At 34.7% G+C, this 17,946-nt stretch overlaps 1 protein-coding gene and 1 pseudogene across 1 annotated transcript in view; one reads left to right on the top strand and one right to left on the bottom strand.

Annotated features, from left to right (window-relative positions):
* The window catches only part of LRRTM4 (leucine rich repeat transmembrane neuronal 4), an 850,841-nt gene that overhangs the window by 69,472 nt on the left and 763,423 nt on the right, over nt 1–17,946 (bottom strand). The window lies entirely within an intron of this gene.
* LOC132435629 (pleckstrin homology domain-containing family B member 2 pseudogene) lies at nt 12,575–13,218 on the top strand (annotated as a pseudogene).

The following is a 17,946-nucleotide window of genomic DNA, read 5'->3' as shown; positions in this document are numbered from 1 at the left end:
TCTTAGAGACTCCAGATTCATCTGTGCCCAGTGTCCACATGAAACATTGTTCTTACCGTCATCAAAGTATTCACATTTCTATAAACTATATTATCTTATATTTAATTGTGCTATGTCTATTCTACTTTTATCCTTTAATTTTTACCTTCCAGGATTTTTATTTTCTTATTCCTGCAAAGTAATGACAAAGGAATAATTAAGACTAGAAATAAATTTCAGCCCTGCTTCCCTTTTTGTTGTCTATGTTTCTATGCTTAAAATTAGTTGTTTGCATGTGCTTTTGAGAGAGAGAGTTTGTGGGTACATGCGTGTGTGTATAAGTGCTCCAGGGAGCATCACTGTGGAATGGAATGGAGAATATTTGTATTTTTTTTAATTCTGAAATTGTGTGTTTTAAGATTTTGTGTTCATATTAATATTAGAATCCTTGTTACAAAATTAAAAATTAAGCTTTGCATTATCAAAAATTCTTAAAAACAATTTTGTTATGAACTAGCATTGAAAAACATAAGAAAAAGAGTGTGTTTATTTAAAAGTAGATAAATTTTTATGTAAACTATTTCTATTTAAGGTAAAGCAAATGGAACAAATATGGTGAAATGTACCCAATGTTAATTCTAGTTTGCTTGATTTTTAGATCACAATTTTAGCTGTTACTATATATCTCTGATTTAATAAATAAAATATAAATATATAAACAAATGCTATAGTTCTAGTCATGGTCATCTTTAAAAATATAGTTTTATGTGGTTATAAGTTAGCACAATTGGTTTAAATTACTAGCCAATTACTTATTTTAAGGAGATTTTTATTTGTTTTTATAAATTTAGCAATGTTCCCCCCTCAGCCTTGTTTAAAGGTGATGTTACTGGTGAAGATTCTTTATTTCTATTTTGTAATTTCAAAACAGTATATCATCGTTAAAAATATAATAAATTGTACATGCCTCTATACACATATGAATAAAATATACAATGAATATATCTACAATGAACACACATACACACAACTACACACACACACATATATATATATACGAATATATATTAAGAATTTCAGGTGGTTTGCAACTACTAAATATTATTTGCAACTTTAGTATTTCTGCCTATGTACTTCCATTTGTGTGTGTGCACGGCACGCAAGCATTCTTTAAAAATAGCCTCTCTACATGGTCTTTGCATCTCTGCTTCTCTGTTCTACACAAATTTAAGAATACTTTAACCATTCCTGTGCACCCACTTAAATGGCTCCCTAATGTGTTTTCTGTTTACAATAGCTTTGCTGTGGACCCTCATCTATTTAATTCCTTCTACAGCATATATAATCCCAAACATAAAATTCATTAGCTAATAAAAAGGAGTGCCCCTTGTTATCTGATCATTCAGTTTTCAACCTTTGCTATAATAACTTGCAAAATGGAATTCATGATCCATACTGTAACACTGCTATAATGAATATGTCCAAATATTGGTGGAAATGTTGACATCTGAAAGAAAGGATGTTAGTATACTAACACCTTCGTTCAATCCCTCTCATGATATCCTATTTTTGTTACTAACAATTTCCCCATTTTTCCTGAGAATTTAGCCTTTAATGGGCCTCAATATTGCAACTACCAAGCACCTGTGGGCACTGTCAACCTGGGCACAATTCAGACATCATCTTTAGTATCTTTACCATTTTTCTTCTTTTTTTTTAGAATTTATATGGTGGTGCATGTTTGTTGCAGTGCAGAAAACAAATGCAATCTATAGCTGACACAGTATTGTATCTTTGTATTCTACATGTAAACATATCATTTGGGGTTCATTAAATGTTAAATAATTTTAGAATTGGTATCTTAAGAACATTCTATTCTGCAGAAATCCTCAATGGATTTTTATATTGGTGGTTAAAAACAGTTTAAAGATTTGCAGGAAATTTTTGGTGGTTTGGATACATTTGGAACCCATTCTTTTCGCTCGTATAAGTAGTTTTTAAAGAATGTGTAATACTCCATTGAACAGATAACCATGACATCATTGAAGGAGCTCTTATTTTTGGACTTAAAGGCAATTTCCAAGTATCAGTTACTCTAATTCTTCAAAGAGATTATTTGTGTTTAAACTTTGGTTAGTCTTCTCTTTGCATATATTCCTAGAATTAGAATAGTGAGTCAAGGCTTGTAGGTGTACTTAAGGCTCTTGGTCCATATTGTTGCAATCATGTAAGAATTTCAGGTTCTAGGAATGTATGTAATGTTGTTGTAAGTAATTGGATTTTTGCCCGTGGCCTCGAAGAGCAGACTTCTTTAATAGTTGTACAAGGTAGATTTAAGATCAGAGTACAATTAAGAGTCTCTTCATGCATTTCTATTCTGTTTGCTTTTTTTTTTCCTGAACAATATATCATTCCATCACAATCATATTCATCATGTCTTTTCAATAATATGTCATTTGACATGGGTATGCTTTCTCCATGTTCAGTGGCTTAAACTCCTATTCAAAGATTGCTATTCAATTCTGAGCTAGGATTTGTGAGAATATCAAAATATTTAGTTTGTTGGCTTATACACTACTTGTATAGATGATGCATATATAAAATGTATAGATCTCTTTAAAAAGATGATTCATATATTAAATTCATGAAGTAAGAATAGAAGAAACACTATGCATAATGTTACACAGCAATACTTGAATAAATGTCAAATGAGTGTAAACAAAGAAAGTTACCAGCTATTACATGGATCAAGTCTTTAACCACTGCAGCTGTTGACCTACAAGTATACCCTAAAATGAATTTAGGATGAAGCGTGCTGTATTTTGGATACATGGGACCCTAGATAGATAAAATGGAAGAATTTCAATGACCCTCAGATTCTTGCATCTTTTAATATATAGATAAGCACTAAAATCATTAACTGAGATATCTGATCCACATGACTAACAATAACATTTTACCAAGATGTATGCTTGATAACATGTATTTCTTACCTGAAAAAAAAAAAAAATATATATATATATATCCAGGATGTTCCCCTACCTCTGTGGAGCAGTTTCTTAGCACTCCCCTAGAGGCTGTCTCCTGGGCTATAGTCCTCATTAAGCCTCCAAATAAAACTTAAATTCACAGCTCTCACATTGTGCGTTTTTATTTCAGTCAACATGAGTGATTTCAAAGAAGACCAAGGTCACCACTATACCATGACGAATAAAAGGTTTTTTTTTTGGAAGACCATAAAGTTCTGATTTTCCCTTTAAATGTGCAAAGGTTAATAATAGAAAGAAGACACATCAGTTCCATGACTAAATACTGTGTTTTATAAGAAATATATATTTGGTCATTCAGATATGTTTGGTCTTTGTCTACAGTTCCTGGATCACAGGTCCCAAAACCCTTGAAATTTCCTGAGTGATAAAAATAATGGGAGCATATTTTGTCATAATATTTTGTCTCTTGTCACCACTTCCTGAAATCGCTTCAGAGCCATAAATGTAAAATGGATGTCTTGTTATTCATAACACACAACAACTGGGTTTATCTTAATAAGGGGACTTTTGGAAGGCATGTAATGATGGGAGACTCTTTGCCAAGGGAACCATGAATAGACAGCTGGAGCTTTCAGTCCCACCTCCTGACCTTCTGGGAGGGGAGACAGGCTGGAGATCGAGTTCAGTCCCCAATTGCCATTAATTTAATCAGCCAAACTTGTAATGAAGCCTCCATAAAACTCCAAAAGAGAGAGCTCTGGAGAGCTTCCAGGTTGATGAACAAGTGGAGATGTAGAGAGAATGGAGCATTCAGAGGGCATGGAAGCTCTGTTCTCTCCATACTTTGCCATATGCCTCTTTTCCTTCTGGCCTTTCTGGAGTTATATCCTTCCATAATAAACCAATAATCTAAAAAGTAAAAAATTTCTCTGAGCTCTGTGAACTGCTCTAGAAAATTAATTAAACACAAAGTGAGGGTCGTTGGGACATCCAATCTATAGCAGGCCAGTCAAGTGACAACCTGGAATTGTGACTGGTGTCTGAAGTGGAGAGGGGAGGTAGTCTTGTGGGACTGAGCCTTTACCTGTAGAATCTGTCATTATATCTGGGTAGATAGTGTCAGAATTGAGCTGAATTATAAGACAACTAGCTGGTATCTGAGCATTGCTTATTGATATGGGGAAAACCCCTCACCTCCATGTTGGAATTGGGTGATCAGAACTTTTACTATTTCAATGTTTAGTAAACTAGATGGGTTTTGGGAACTAATAATATCAGGATTCTTATAGTCTAACTCTGGTCTTATGTACATATTTCATCAAGAGTAATCATCGCTATGGTAACATCATAAGCAGGATGTAAGAGACCAGTAATGGTTTAACTTAGCTTAAAGGAATCAAAATATCTGAATATTAATTCCTTGTCAGTAATTTATTAGATATGTGACTTTAGTCCAACTACATAACTTTTCTGAGCCTCAGTTTCAATGTTTCAAAAACTCTTGGCATACTGCAATTGCTCAATAAATATTAGCTTTCTTCTTTGTTTTGTTAATGTCTTTGATTATGCCCATGCCAACATTTTTAAGCACCTACTCCAGGGCATTCTCCCTGCCTTCCTGTCTTCTTTCTCATTTTCATTTTCTTCCATACATCTTTCAAACAGGTCTCCCGTGTCTTGTCCTTTTGTTCCATCTTTAGTTGTAAAGACATGATAATGATACTATTGATAATTAACAGTTAATGAACAGTTAATATACACTAGAGACTGTGCTAAATGCTTTACATTCATGTCACTTAATTCTAATAACCCCATATGGTAAGATCTACTGTTACCCAAGCTTATTCTCTTATTCCATTAATCTCATAGAGGGAATAAAGGTTCAGAAATAAGTACTGTCTTCAATGTTACACAGCTGGGAAGTAGCACAGGTGGGGTTCAAATCCATATGTGGTCAGAATCCAAGATCTTGCACAATTCAGCATAGAACGTGTTTCACAAAGTCTAAGGAGGTGAAGAGAAAGATGCAACTGAAGTTTATGTTTGTCCATTAGTTGTTAAGATTGGTCCATGGAAGTTGTTTTAATTAGTCTTTCCCTTCTGTTCAAAGAACATTTTAATATTAAGTTGTATACAGTAAATAAAAATAATATATAATGTCATGAAATTAGAGGATTTTCCCCGTGTTGTATACAAACATGTGAAATGTTAGGATGGGATCATTCTGTCACCCTAGAAATTAAGAATGAAGATAGAAGCAAAAATTTGGGGATGTTTAAGCATTTTAGTATTACTTAAGTTTACATTCTCAAAAGTGTCTTAAACATCAACTACATAATATACCAAAGATGCTTAATTGCATTTATCATTCAATTTATATTACTGTAAGAAATTATTTTAGTTGAGTTATCCAGAAGCATATTTTCAACTTGTTTTCTCTGCACAATATTTATAGTAGTTGTTTTTCTACTTCTAAGATTGTAATTAGTTTATATAAGAAGACTTTCTGCAGTGTTTAATGTATATCCCTAAATCAAGAAGAATAACTCACTGAGTAGGAACAAATAGTGTAACAATTTCAGACTCTATCCTACTGTTCTTCATGACAGTGTAAAAAAATTCAGCTCATGGAAACCACTTCTAATTTTGTAACCTCAGGTGCCTTTGCAAATTAGTTTTAGAATCTATTTCCCATTTCCCCACCCAACCTCTATGGAAGTAGAGAGTGGCATTTTGCTTCTCATTCTACTTGAAACTGCTATTAACACTTACAAAGTTCTGAAATGTTATAGTCAGTTTCTTCTCTGAATCACACCTCCAATAACATCCAGAAATGTATGAAAATACTTTCTAAGTAATAGATGTTATTTTAATAAAAAAGGATATTCTTGAATTGATAATGACATGGGAGGTGTTAACAAGAGCTCACTGATAGACTTAAAGGGCTAAGTAACCCAAATATCACTTTTGAATTTGATCTGGGAAAATTTCAGCAATTTATGCTGGATTTAATTATCAATTATTTTAGGATACCTACTTTTTGTTCTGCAAAGAAACTCATCCATCCAATTTGTTTTAGTTTACATAATTATTTTGTTTTTACCCAGAACAATACTAGCAATGAAGTGTATAACATCCATTACTCAGTAAAAAAAATGAAAGGGAATTTGGATACCCATTATGGGAGCCATATCATCTCAAGTCCTCTGTAATGTAAATATTCTGCACTAAAATATTTTTGTAGCATTTTTCCTAAGGACATTTACCATAATATAGAGTTAATTATGAAACTGTTAAAAGATAAAAATAAATTAAGAGGCAGTGTGAGGAAAATAAGAAGTGCTCTCCCAAATAATTGTTGACAACAGCTGGAGAGTCAATGAAGTAGAGAGATACAGATATTTCATTCTCAAATGGCAATTTCTGAAAGGGAAGTTCTCTAAGTACAAACACAAGATTGCATTAACAGTTCTTACCAGATCTCAGAGAATGTAAGACTCACAGAAGACAGGAAAAAAAGTCTTAATTAACCTTTTTATAACTAAAAACATTTTACTGTCTCTAAATCCTCAAATGGTAATCTTAAATTAATATGAAAGCAGTGAACTATTTTTACTGTACAATTACTTGACAATTTATAAACAGTATCCGTTTTTCTTATAATAATTCATTATATTTTCTAATATATTAAGCCTCAATTGCCTATCAAGCCTTCCTGATAGATCATTTTGATCCTATCATTTTCAATTAATCATGCCTGTTTTCTGGTGATGTTTTTCCTGGAAAACTGTCATAAAAATATTATTCTAACACATTTCCTACATCATACAATAGATTATTTCTGCTATTATTAATAATAGAAAGTACATATTTGCATATATCATATAACTAATTTCTTTATCAAATAGTTTATTATGCTTATAAACATATTTGAATAATTCAAGTAATTTCTAAATAAAATTTTATTTTTTAATTGATGAATCTTGTAAAACTGCACAAAGGAGTATTTGTTCCATCAGTATGAGGAGTAATCTCAATGTCAATGTCACACTATGAAATTCTTGTTTTATCAAATGGTTCTGGAATTCTGAATCTTTGTTTTATTCACTTAGTAAGAATTTTTGAGTGTCTACTATATGCCAGGCACTGAGCCTGGCCTTGAGGACACAATAATAAATAATGGAGACTCACCTGCTGTCCAAATATTGCTTCTATTCCTGAAGGACCCTCCTTTAACTTTGCTTTTTAGGTTCTGATAATGGTGTTCTTTTGAATACCATCAATAGTGAAAAAACATTGTTTTCCCTTTGAAAATGAATTTCTTAGTAAGGAGGATTATGGGACCAAGACAAAGTGGACTAACAGCTATTTGTTATTTTAAATTGTTTAGTGAAATGTAGAATGCTCACGTTGTCATTGTTCCTTTTTTTCAAAATTATAGTTTAAACAAAATACAGTGGGAGCAAAACAGTTTCTGAGGGAAATTGCAAAAATAACGCCAAAATTGTTTGAGCAAAGGCATCCTCTTAGAAGGCATATTCCACTAATGTAGCCTTCCACAGCTAGTAAAAGAGCTTTCCTTTCCTTTTCTTTCACCTCTCAGAACACAGTCTGGGCATCCAGCAAATGCTTAGGTGTACTTGTTGGAATGTTCACCAGCACCTGACAGGGTCATAGAGTGATAACTGTGAATATCAAAATTTTATCTGTTGGTCCTCACATAGAGAAGACAGGATCATAAAACAAAACAAAAACAAAATCAAAAACAAAGAAAACAAAACAAAAAACAATTGGTTGGGTTTTTGCAGTTGTCCTGCATACATGTAGTTTTCTATTTCCTATGGTAACAGGTAAAAAAACAAAAAAGAGAGGATGGAGTTGGTATTGATATCTGGATTCTTGTTTCTGGTCATAAATTTGCCATCTCTCTGACCATACATCCAGGAAAATGTCACTTTCCATTTTACTTGCCTTTAAAAGTCCTTTGAAACACTGGGGTGTGATAGGAATTCATTACAATAAGGTACTTTGAAATCTTCAACTTTTAAGTACCATGCAAGTCCAATGATTATTAGTATTCAAGGCACACAATGCTAGTCAAAATATAGAAAGTTCAGAGCAGTTTGGTAACCTGGAAAACAGGGAAATGAAAAGTGTACTGTGTACGTATGATAAAATAGCATTCAATATAAAAAAGACAAATGTTCCAATACAAAAATGTAAAAAGTATGTAAACATTAATGACACAAATGAAATAACCAATAAAATATCAAATACTCAACCATACTATTAACCAAAGACACACAACTTAAAACAAGAGATATTATTTTCACATATCAAATGGGAAAAATTTTAAAAGAATGTCGGTGAAACTGTGAAAAAAATGGGCTCACACATACACTGCTCATAGGAGGCAAAAATTGGACATTTGTTATTAAAAATTGAGCATTAATTATCATTAAAAATGTATTTGGAATTTAGCTTCAACTGTTTTACACTTCTCCTTCCCATATTTCATTTGAAATACTATCAAAATAGGGAAAAAATAGTGGATTAGTGAAAAGTTAAAATAGGGAGGAAATTGACCCTCTCTTTTCTTATGAGTGACATGTGATTAGGGTAAATCTTAATGAAATCTATCTATATTAAGGGAGACTAGCTACTTTTTATAAATATATAGTTGGAGTTAGCTGTCACTTCTATGGATTCAGATGCAGAGAGAAATGTCCTCTGCTTAGAAATGGCCCATAGGTTCAAAGTTGTGCTCTAAAGTATGTGAGAAAATTTATACATTGCCACTCTTTTTCTTTTTTCAGTCAATAACTTCAACACCATAGTGTGGTTTTGCTTATCATTTCCAAGTGACAAACAGGTAATAGTCATCTTTTGGGGGGACACAAATAGGTAAATATGAGTGAGGAAGAAGTGAGAGCAATGGGTCTAGATAGAGGGAGAAGAGAGAACACAAAGAGAGGAATCCAAAGATGGTCAAAGTGTGATTTACAGTTTTTCCAGTCTCAATTTTATTTTTATATTTGCCCTTTATGACTTTTTGATGACTTAGATTTAATGCATATTCCCAAAATCTAAAATTGTATTATAAAAAATATCTTATTAAAATGAATATATATATATATATCTTACCTCATTTAATCCTCAACTCCCCTTTCGGGTGGGGCTTTTAACCTCATTTTACAGATAAGAAGAATGAAGCCATACAGAAGTAAGAGGAAAAATAAGGCCTAAAATCAATTTCTTATTAATGGATAATTGGAAATATCCATGTTGACTGGATATTTGATGATAAATTATTTTACATTTTAAATCTAATACTGATATTTTGGTTAAGTTAATGAGTTCTCATTTTTGAAATTACATACTGAAATATTAACATATGAAATGATAAGATTTCTCAGATACATTCAAAAAATTTGAAGGAGGAATGTTGGAAGGGGGTGAGGCTAGGCTAGGACTGGCCAAGGTTGATGGTAGCTGAATTCAGGTGGTAGGTAGATGGGAATTTTTCATACAAAACTATTTATGCATATGTTCAAAATTATCCATTATGAAAGCTAAAACAATATCAATACTAAATATTTCCATCTCCAAACCCCATGCTTTAAAACACGCACAATAATTTTTTTATTAATATTTACTTGAAAAAGAATCACCATTTCTGTTTCTCTCCTTGTTTTTTGTTCCATCTTTACGTCAGCAAAAGTTGAATTAAATTATTTCTTTATCTATTACTATATAATTTAGTTTTTAACTGAAGTTTCACAAATAAGCAAAGAAACAAACAAACCATGTATCATCTCCAATAATGTTGTTTAGAGTTGGTGAGTCCCAGGCTAAAAGTATGTTACCATTATTTCTATTGACAAGGAGGGTTAAACTGTTTTAGAAGAAAGATTATTTGATTATAATGTCTCTTAACCTCCACTTCTGAAGTCATTGAACATCTTACTTAGTGATGGATTACTGTTGTGTAAAGGTTTTAACGAGAAAATCTGGTGTAATGCTACCAAACCCATACACACTGTGTAGTTGGATTTCAGCCTAGAGGTTGCTTAGTCATTTTTAAAAACAGAATATATTCCCTTCATTTGGAGAAATGACAATTGGATTCTTTAGTTACCAATTAAAAGGCAGTGGTAAAGCGTAGGGAAAGACATGCTGGCAGGGCTTGCTTTAAGCAGAGGTATGGTGAGTTTGCAAATGTGAATTAATTTTAGTGATGCAAGTGAGAATCCCGGCCCCCAAATCTATAACTTCAGCTCCTCTATTATAGTCTGTTTTGATGTCAGAGAATTAAAGATTCATGATTTATAAAACAAAAGTCTGAATGTGAAAAAACCTGACTGTAAAGAAATTAAAATACAATCAAGTTGATAAAACCAATGCATATAAGACAATTGAAAAACCACAATAAATAAGAAATTAAAGTGTATGTAACAAACTAAAAAGCACAGGGTCTACTGTGGACAGCAATGTGAGTGGCAGCTCCCTGTAGACATGTGAAGAAGAATCCTCCCCAGGAGGCAATTCTCAACTGGAGGCTGTAGATGGACCATGGGATCAGATCACACCAGCAGATGCACTGAGGTGGAAGTGAGCGTTGAGGATAATAAAAAATGCATTCCTTAGTATGCAGGCATTTTTCTATAAAATTCAAGTACTGTCTGGGGAGCTTAGATGAATTTTTTTCAGTCTTTTTATCTCAAAAATGAAACAGCTATTTATAAAGTTGTCTATGTGACAGCATTCTCCACATGAACAGTGCAGAAACAACTAGAGCTTTGATAAGGAAATAGGACAGAAAAACTCCTAAATATGATTGGGGTTCAGTGCTCTAGTGCAGGAGGACATCTCAGAAGCTAGGCATCATGGGAGGCACTGGAAATTTGGAAGAAAGCTGATAAGGCAGTGAGGTAATTCCAAAACTGGGCAATTGCAGAGACCAGAGTGATATGAGTGAGGTACTTAGGGGGCAAAATTTAAGGTTGCACTCATTTTCAGGGGCTGACCCCACACTTGTACCACCCTGATGAGGACTTCCTTAATATTTGTGCCCTAGGTGCCTTCCTCCCTTCTGTTTGTCCTGATTCATGTGCCATTAAAAAATGTCAACTAGAGTAACATTCTTCTCAAAACTAAGGCTATGTGTTCTGTATAATTGTATTTGTACAGATTTTATCAGATTTTCTCCCTCTCTCTCTCTCTCTGTCACCTATCTCTCTTTATCTATTATCTATCTATCATCTATCTATCTATCTATCTATCTATCTATCTATCTATCTATCTATCACCTATATATCTGTTGACAGGAAAACCATTCAATAATGCTATACTAATTCAGCACAGAAAAAAAGATAAACACTTAATTACAAATATTTCTGGATAATTAGAATATTTAGTTGGTTTGCCTGTTCTGTACTGTTAGATTCAAATACTAATAAATATTTTCACTTTTTCCTCAACTATATACTAAGAATAGCTTTGTATGTTGGAAACACAAAATTGGATCTACCTAGAAACCTTCCTCAATTTAACACACTGTTTAGTAGGTGAAAGATAAAGATTTTGTAAAAAAGTAAAATTTCAGCTAGATTTTGAAGGACAAATGGACAACTACTTATTAGATCAGTGCTTTCCAGATAGACCAGATATCAAGAACCAACTAGGAACATTTTATTTTAAGTGAAGTCCTTAAAAAGGTATAAATAAATAATTTATTAATTCTTATTTTCATGACAGATGTATCAGGGAAAGATTGTAAGTTTTGTAAAATAATATGTTTTGAACTTCTATCCATCTATCACCTCACTCCCAACGTACTTGTGTCTCCTTGTCAACACAAACAGTTTGTATTGAAAATTCTACTGCACTTAATATGTTCTCTTTGGAATAAGCTGTCCAACAAAAAGATGCGTTCTGTAGCAATGGCCACAAATTTAATATTAGGGAGATTTTTATAATAGTACTTAAAATTCTAAAATAAATACTGCTTTCATTTTATAATTTCCACATGAAAGTAACTTTCCTGTTCTTCATCACCTCTTCTGCAGCACCCTGCCTCCATTTTTAATATAGATTTTCTCCCATTTCTCCCAAAGGTATTTATCACTGCCTTTCTATGTTTATGAAAGGTGTATGGCCAGAAGGATAGGTTGAGTTTCTATAAAAATTATTTTAATTTTATTATTTTCTAAGTTACTTTTATAAAATAAAATTCTGTTTGAAAAAGAAAAGAAAAAATGTCATTGGCTTAATTAAAAGGGAGAATAAATATTCTCGTGTATTTTAATATTCTGTTTCATACATATTTGTAAATATTCTACATTTGCACAATTTTGTTTATCTTTATTAAGTACTTTATAAGAAAATTTATTGATTATGCATATTAACTTTTGTCAATTTCAGAATTAGATACCCATTAGATATTTAATGGAATTTCATTAAAACTTTAAGTTAATTTATTTTAAAAATTGACAACTAGGGCTTGAGGCAGTCGGAGCCGAGGAGCCGGGCAGCGTCCTTGCACTCCTGCCCTACTTTGGTGCGTGGCTGCGGCCGGAGGATTTGCAGGTGAAAATACAGCGTTCGTGAAGAGTGGTAGGTTGCTGAGACAGAGTACTATTTTGAAGCGCTGGAAGAATTGGTTCGACCTGTGGTCAGATGGTCACCTGATGACCAAACTTGGTAGAGTGTAGAGGATAAGGTCCACATGCCAGTGGACTGCATCAACATCAACACGGGACATGAATGTCGGGATATTCGGCCTCCAGATGGGAAGCCGAAAGACTGTCTGCTGCAGATTGTTTGCCTAGGTGGGAAAACCATCAGTCTTTGCGCAGAAAGCACAGATGATTGTTTGGTCTGGAAATTTACACTTCAGGATTTCAGGACAAACACAGCTCATGTTGGCTGTGAAGTCATGTATGATGAGACTGCCTTGGCTTCCTCCCCACCTCCTTACACAGCCTATGCTGCACCAAACCCTGATGCCTATGGTTATGGTCCATACAGTGGTGCATACCCACCAGGAACTGAAGTTGTATATGCTTCAAATGGGCAGGCTTATGCTGTACCCTACCAGTACCTGTATGCCGGACTTTACGGACAGCAGCCTACCAAACAAGTCATCATTTGTGAGCGGTATCGAGACAATGACTGTGACCTGGCGCTGGGCATGCTGCCTGGAACAGCCATAGGCATGGCCTTAGGATCTCTGTTCTGGGTCTTCTAGAGTCCTTGGAACCTGGATGTGCATAGCTTCTGATACCCTGGGTGCAATAATATAATTTGCAGGGCATTTCTGTTTGTTATAAATGTTTTTAATAATAGTTTTAGTAGTTCTTTTGAAAGTAGTGACATCATACTTATAACTAATCCATATAAGTACCACAGAGAAGGCTTTGGACTGCTGTTTAGCTAAAATGTAGACTATTTGGGGGCACTGGCTCATTCTAGGAGTTTTTTTATGGAACTCTCAGAATACCTTATTTGAACACACCTGTTTGTAAAGGCCATTTTCTTTTTAGAGTTAGGCCTTAGTGCTTAAGGGATAATTTATTTTAGTGTTACGCTAGTAATATGGTGATGTATGAGTGAGTGAGTGATTGTGGCAAGAAGAACTGCAGCTGTCTTGGTTTAATGTCAGACTTTGAAACCTCAGACTAGAACTGGTTGCATGTTACTTCAGGAGTTGTAGGATGGAACCTTCCTGAGGCAGCCATGTGATATCCCCACAGCCTCTGGGGCTCTGCAGACTTTCAGCAAAGCTGACTGCTCAGGATGATGGGCGGGATGGCAGATCCCACCCCCCCTTTAAAATATGCTCTTTCATTTTATTCTTACTAGTTTGTTTTTGGTAGTGATCCTTGGAAAACATCCCAAATTAGGAGTAGACTTGAGTCTCAGCATTTTAGGGCTTTATCATTTAAAACTTGAACAAGGCAAAACAATTACAAACAAGTGCGTGGAGGTAGATCTGCTATATTCAGAGGCATCATGTTTTTTAGTGTTTGCTTTGAGTGTTTTTATTGCCACTTCAGCCTACTTATAGCTTATTTTTCTACTTGTTGAGAAAGTAATATTAGGAGAATGGTGAGGAAAGAGGAATGAGAGCCATAGTTACAGTGTTACTGTTTCAGGGGATTGAGCTTCTCTGAGGATCCTCTTTTCCACCCTTCTGAAGGCTCTTAAAGAGCCCATTTCCTGTCCTGTGCAGGACTGGGCACTGTGGCTGTCCCTGAGCACTGGGGTGCCTGGAGCCCTGGTGGTGGCATGGTGGGGGAGAGTCAGGTTACAGATTTGCAGCCTAAGGACATGAATGACCTGTGCAAGGTATTACCCCACCTGACCAGGACACTAGCCTTGTTTTTATTCTTCCTTCAAATGTCACAGAGAAGCTTAAACAATTTAACTTGAGCCCCAGCTATGTGTGAAGCTCTGGAAAACTGAGAGTCACGTATTTTTGTTATTTCTTATTTCTTTATTTATGTAAATTTTAAAATTTCAATTATTCCAGTTTTCTGTCTTGCATGCTTTAAAAAATTTACTTTTTACAAAGGCAGTTAAGCACATTGAAGATCTCTACCCCTATACCCCATGTGGCCCTATTTTCCACAAAATACACTCGTAGTAGCACAAATTCTGGTTTTATTCCATGTGGCCAGTTACATACATAGTCATTTTTTTCACTGATCAACCCACTCCATCTCTAAGGCAGACTTAAATAGATCTATCTCCGTATGAAACCAGATGCCAAATGAACTTTGTGGTGACCACAGGTCTGTTTTCCTAGCCAATTCTATTGCACTTGTTGACACTGGAGAGTTTGTTTCCAGCTGAAAAGTATACTTAGCTGTCATCTCTTTGGATGTTTGACATGTGGAAAGTTGCCAGATGTGATGTGTGACAACACTGTTTTTTTTGTTTTTGTTTTTTAACATCTTTATTAGAGTATAATTGCTTTAAAATGGTGTGTTAGTTTTTGCTTTATAACAAAGTGAATCAGTTATACATATATATGTGTTCCCATATCTCTTCCCTCTTGCGTCTCCCTCCCTCCCACCCTCCCTGTCCCACCTCTGTAGGTGGTCACAAACCACCGAGCTGATCTCCCTGTGCTATGCAGCTGCTTCCCACTAGCTATCTACACTGGTTTTGATGGCTAGAATTGTTGCTTTAGTTATTTTACATCGTATGTAATAAGAATGGTTTTGTTCAGATGGTAATCATTATTTGAGCTGTATGCCTTACTTACAAAATACTAAACTCAGTTTTTAATGTTGCTTTGGGGTATTAATTTTGAACTTGGAACCACAGATATTGAGTTATGTCAGTGAAATGCCCTTGAAGCAGATGGTCTCCCGGTGTTCCCCTGGCTTCCCTCTGACAGAAGAGGGAGAGCTATGGACTGAAGCTTGGGCACACATGTGCCCCCCAATCTCCAGTCCCTGTCCCCAGTGGGGCCAGCCCCACTGGGCAACTATAGTTGAGTCTTGAAGTTCACTGTCACTAGTGACTTGATCCTGAGAGGAAATACATACTCAGTATAAAGATGGGCTGAGATACTTCATTTCCCTGGACCCAACTCTCGTAGATGCCAGCACTTAGGTAATCCAAAATCATGAAGTTAGGCGAGTTGGAAAGAACTTGTTCAGGTTTAGTCAGTATTTTACTTCCATGTGTACTTTTAACTAGTTGGCCGTTGACATTGCACACATGCCAGTCTGCTTGTTTCTTAGCTCTGTTCTTTTAGTTCCTTGAGTTAACTTCAGGGTCTTAGATGTAAAAAGAAGGGAGAGACCCGTGGTTGTGTTTCAGATCATCATTCATGAAACGGGGCAGACTGGGACGCAAGATATGGATCATGAGAGAAGTTCCTGCCATTGAGACAGAATGACCCACATTTATTTTCTACATTAATTGTGATACTATGTGATCTTTCTTTCTCCTTCCCAAGTTTATGTAGACACCAGCATGGGATGCAGTTCCATTTTTTCCCCTAGGGTTGATCTTTTCTTCTGATTGCTCGCCTGTCTCTAGTATTTGGTTGTGTCCTCAGAACCTATTTTTCCCTGTATATGCAAATTGTGTGTTTATAAGTGATAATGTCAATACATTAAATGATTGTTAACCTTAAAGCATAAAAAAAATTGACATCTAAAATTCTCATATCTCAGTACAAGTAAAAGTCCTTGTAAAGACATTCACTCATCCAGTTGCCCATTCATCAGCAAACATGCTCCCTCTGGCGCATTCAAACAGGGCATGGGCTCCAATGATTGATAAAGAATTGGTCACCAATCTCAAACAGCTCAAGAAGAGACAGACATTTAAACAAGTAAAATAATAAACAATGCCTGATCAGTAGAATATGAAGTGTAGCAGGTATATTACAGTGGTGGTCCTGGATCTGAAGAACAGTTGTTATTTTAGTGGGTTGTGAAAGATTTTATGTAGTGGAATATAACTGAGCTTGTGACCTAGGCTAATTCATAGGGGTTGAGATCAAGGGTGAACACAGTGGGTGATAAAATGTGTAAAGGGATCTCCATCTAAGTCAAAAAGACATGGAATAACATGTAGCCTTAACGGATTTGGTTAGAGATTAATGCTACAGGTATGCCATTCTAGATGATGAGGTTGGAAAGGGGAAAAAAAGGATCTATTCATGGGTGATATTTTATGAAATTTTTGAGAAATACAAAGACAGCTCTAGTTAGACATGGAGATGTACTAGCCAATGAAGCAAGAATCAAAGCAGGGCTGAATCTTAGAAAAAATTCAATGCTGGTGGTTTTCCAGAGACCTCATTTATATATTTTTCCTTTTGATTCTTTCTGTTTTTCTTTCTTTCTTTTTTTTTCTTTTTGAGTGGATATATGAGTGACTTTTTCTCCTACTATATTTTGATTTCTTATTGCTGTATACATATTCATGCTATATGTGAACAATATAACTTTTTTTTGAGGTTTTAATTTTTATTGGAGTATAGTTTCTTTACAGCATTGTGTTAGTTTCTACTGTGCAGCAAAGTGAATCTGCTATACGTAGACATATATCCCCTCTCTTTTGTATTTCCTTCTCATTTAGGCCACCACAGAGACTGAGTAGAGTTCCCTGTGTTATACAGTAGGTTCTCATTAGTTATCGATTTTATACATAGTATCAATATTGTATATATGTCAATCCTAATCTCCCAATTCATCCCATCCCCCCTTTCCCCCACACTGTTGTCCATAGTGGCTGCACCAAATTAAATTCCCCAAAACAGTGCAAGATGGTTCCCTTTTCTCCACATTCTCAACAACACTTTTTATTTGTTGCAAGTTTTAAATAATTGCTATTCTGACAGGCATAAGGTGATATCTCATTGTGGTTTTGATATGCATTTCCCTGATGATTAGTGATGTTGAGTATCTTCTCAAGTGCATGTTAGCCATCTGTATGTCTTCTTTACACAAATATCCATTCAGGTATTCTGCCCATTTTTAAATCAGTTTTTTGTTTTTTCTTTTGATGTTGAGTTGTATGAATTATTTATATATTTTTGATATTGACCCCTTATCAAACATATCATTTGTAAATATCTCCTCCTATTTAATATGTTGCCTTTTCTTTTTGTTGTTGGGTTCCTTTGTTATGGAAAGCTTTTTAGTCTGCTGTAGTCCCAGTTGTTTATTCTGCTTTTGCCCTTGTCTGATGAGACAGATCTCCCCAAAATATTGCTATGCTATATGTCAAAGAGCTTACTGCTATATCTTTTTCTAGGAGTCTTATGGTTTCATGTCTTATACTTATGTCTTTAAACTGTCTTATTTTTGTACATGGTGTAAGAAAGTGGTCTATACTACTTTCATTCTGTTACATGTAGCTGTCCAATTTTGCCAACACCATTTATTGAAGAGATTGTCTTTTTCCCTATTGTATATTCTTGCCTCCTTTGTTGTAGATTAATTGACCT

This window comes from Delphinus delphis, chromosome 12, assembly GCF_949987515.2.
Source record: "Delphinus delphis chromosome 12, mDelDel1.2, whole genome shotgun sequence".
In the NCBI taxonomy this organism is placed as follows: domain Eukaryota; kingdom Metazoa; phylum Chordata; class Mammalia; order Artiodactyla; family Delphinidae; genus Delphinus; species Delphinus delphis.
This window is presented reverse-complemented; position numbering and strand designations above follow the sequence as displayed.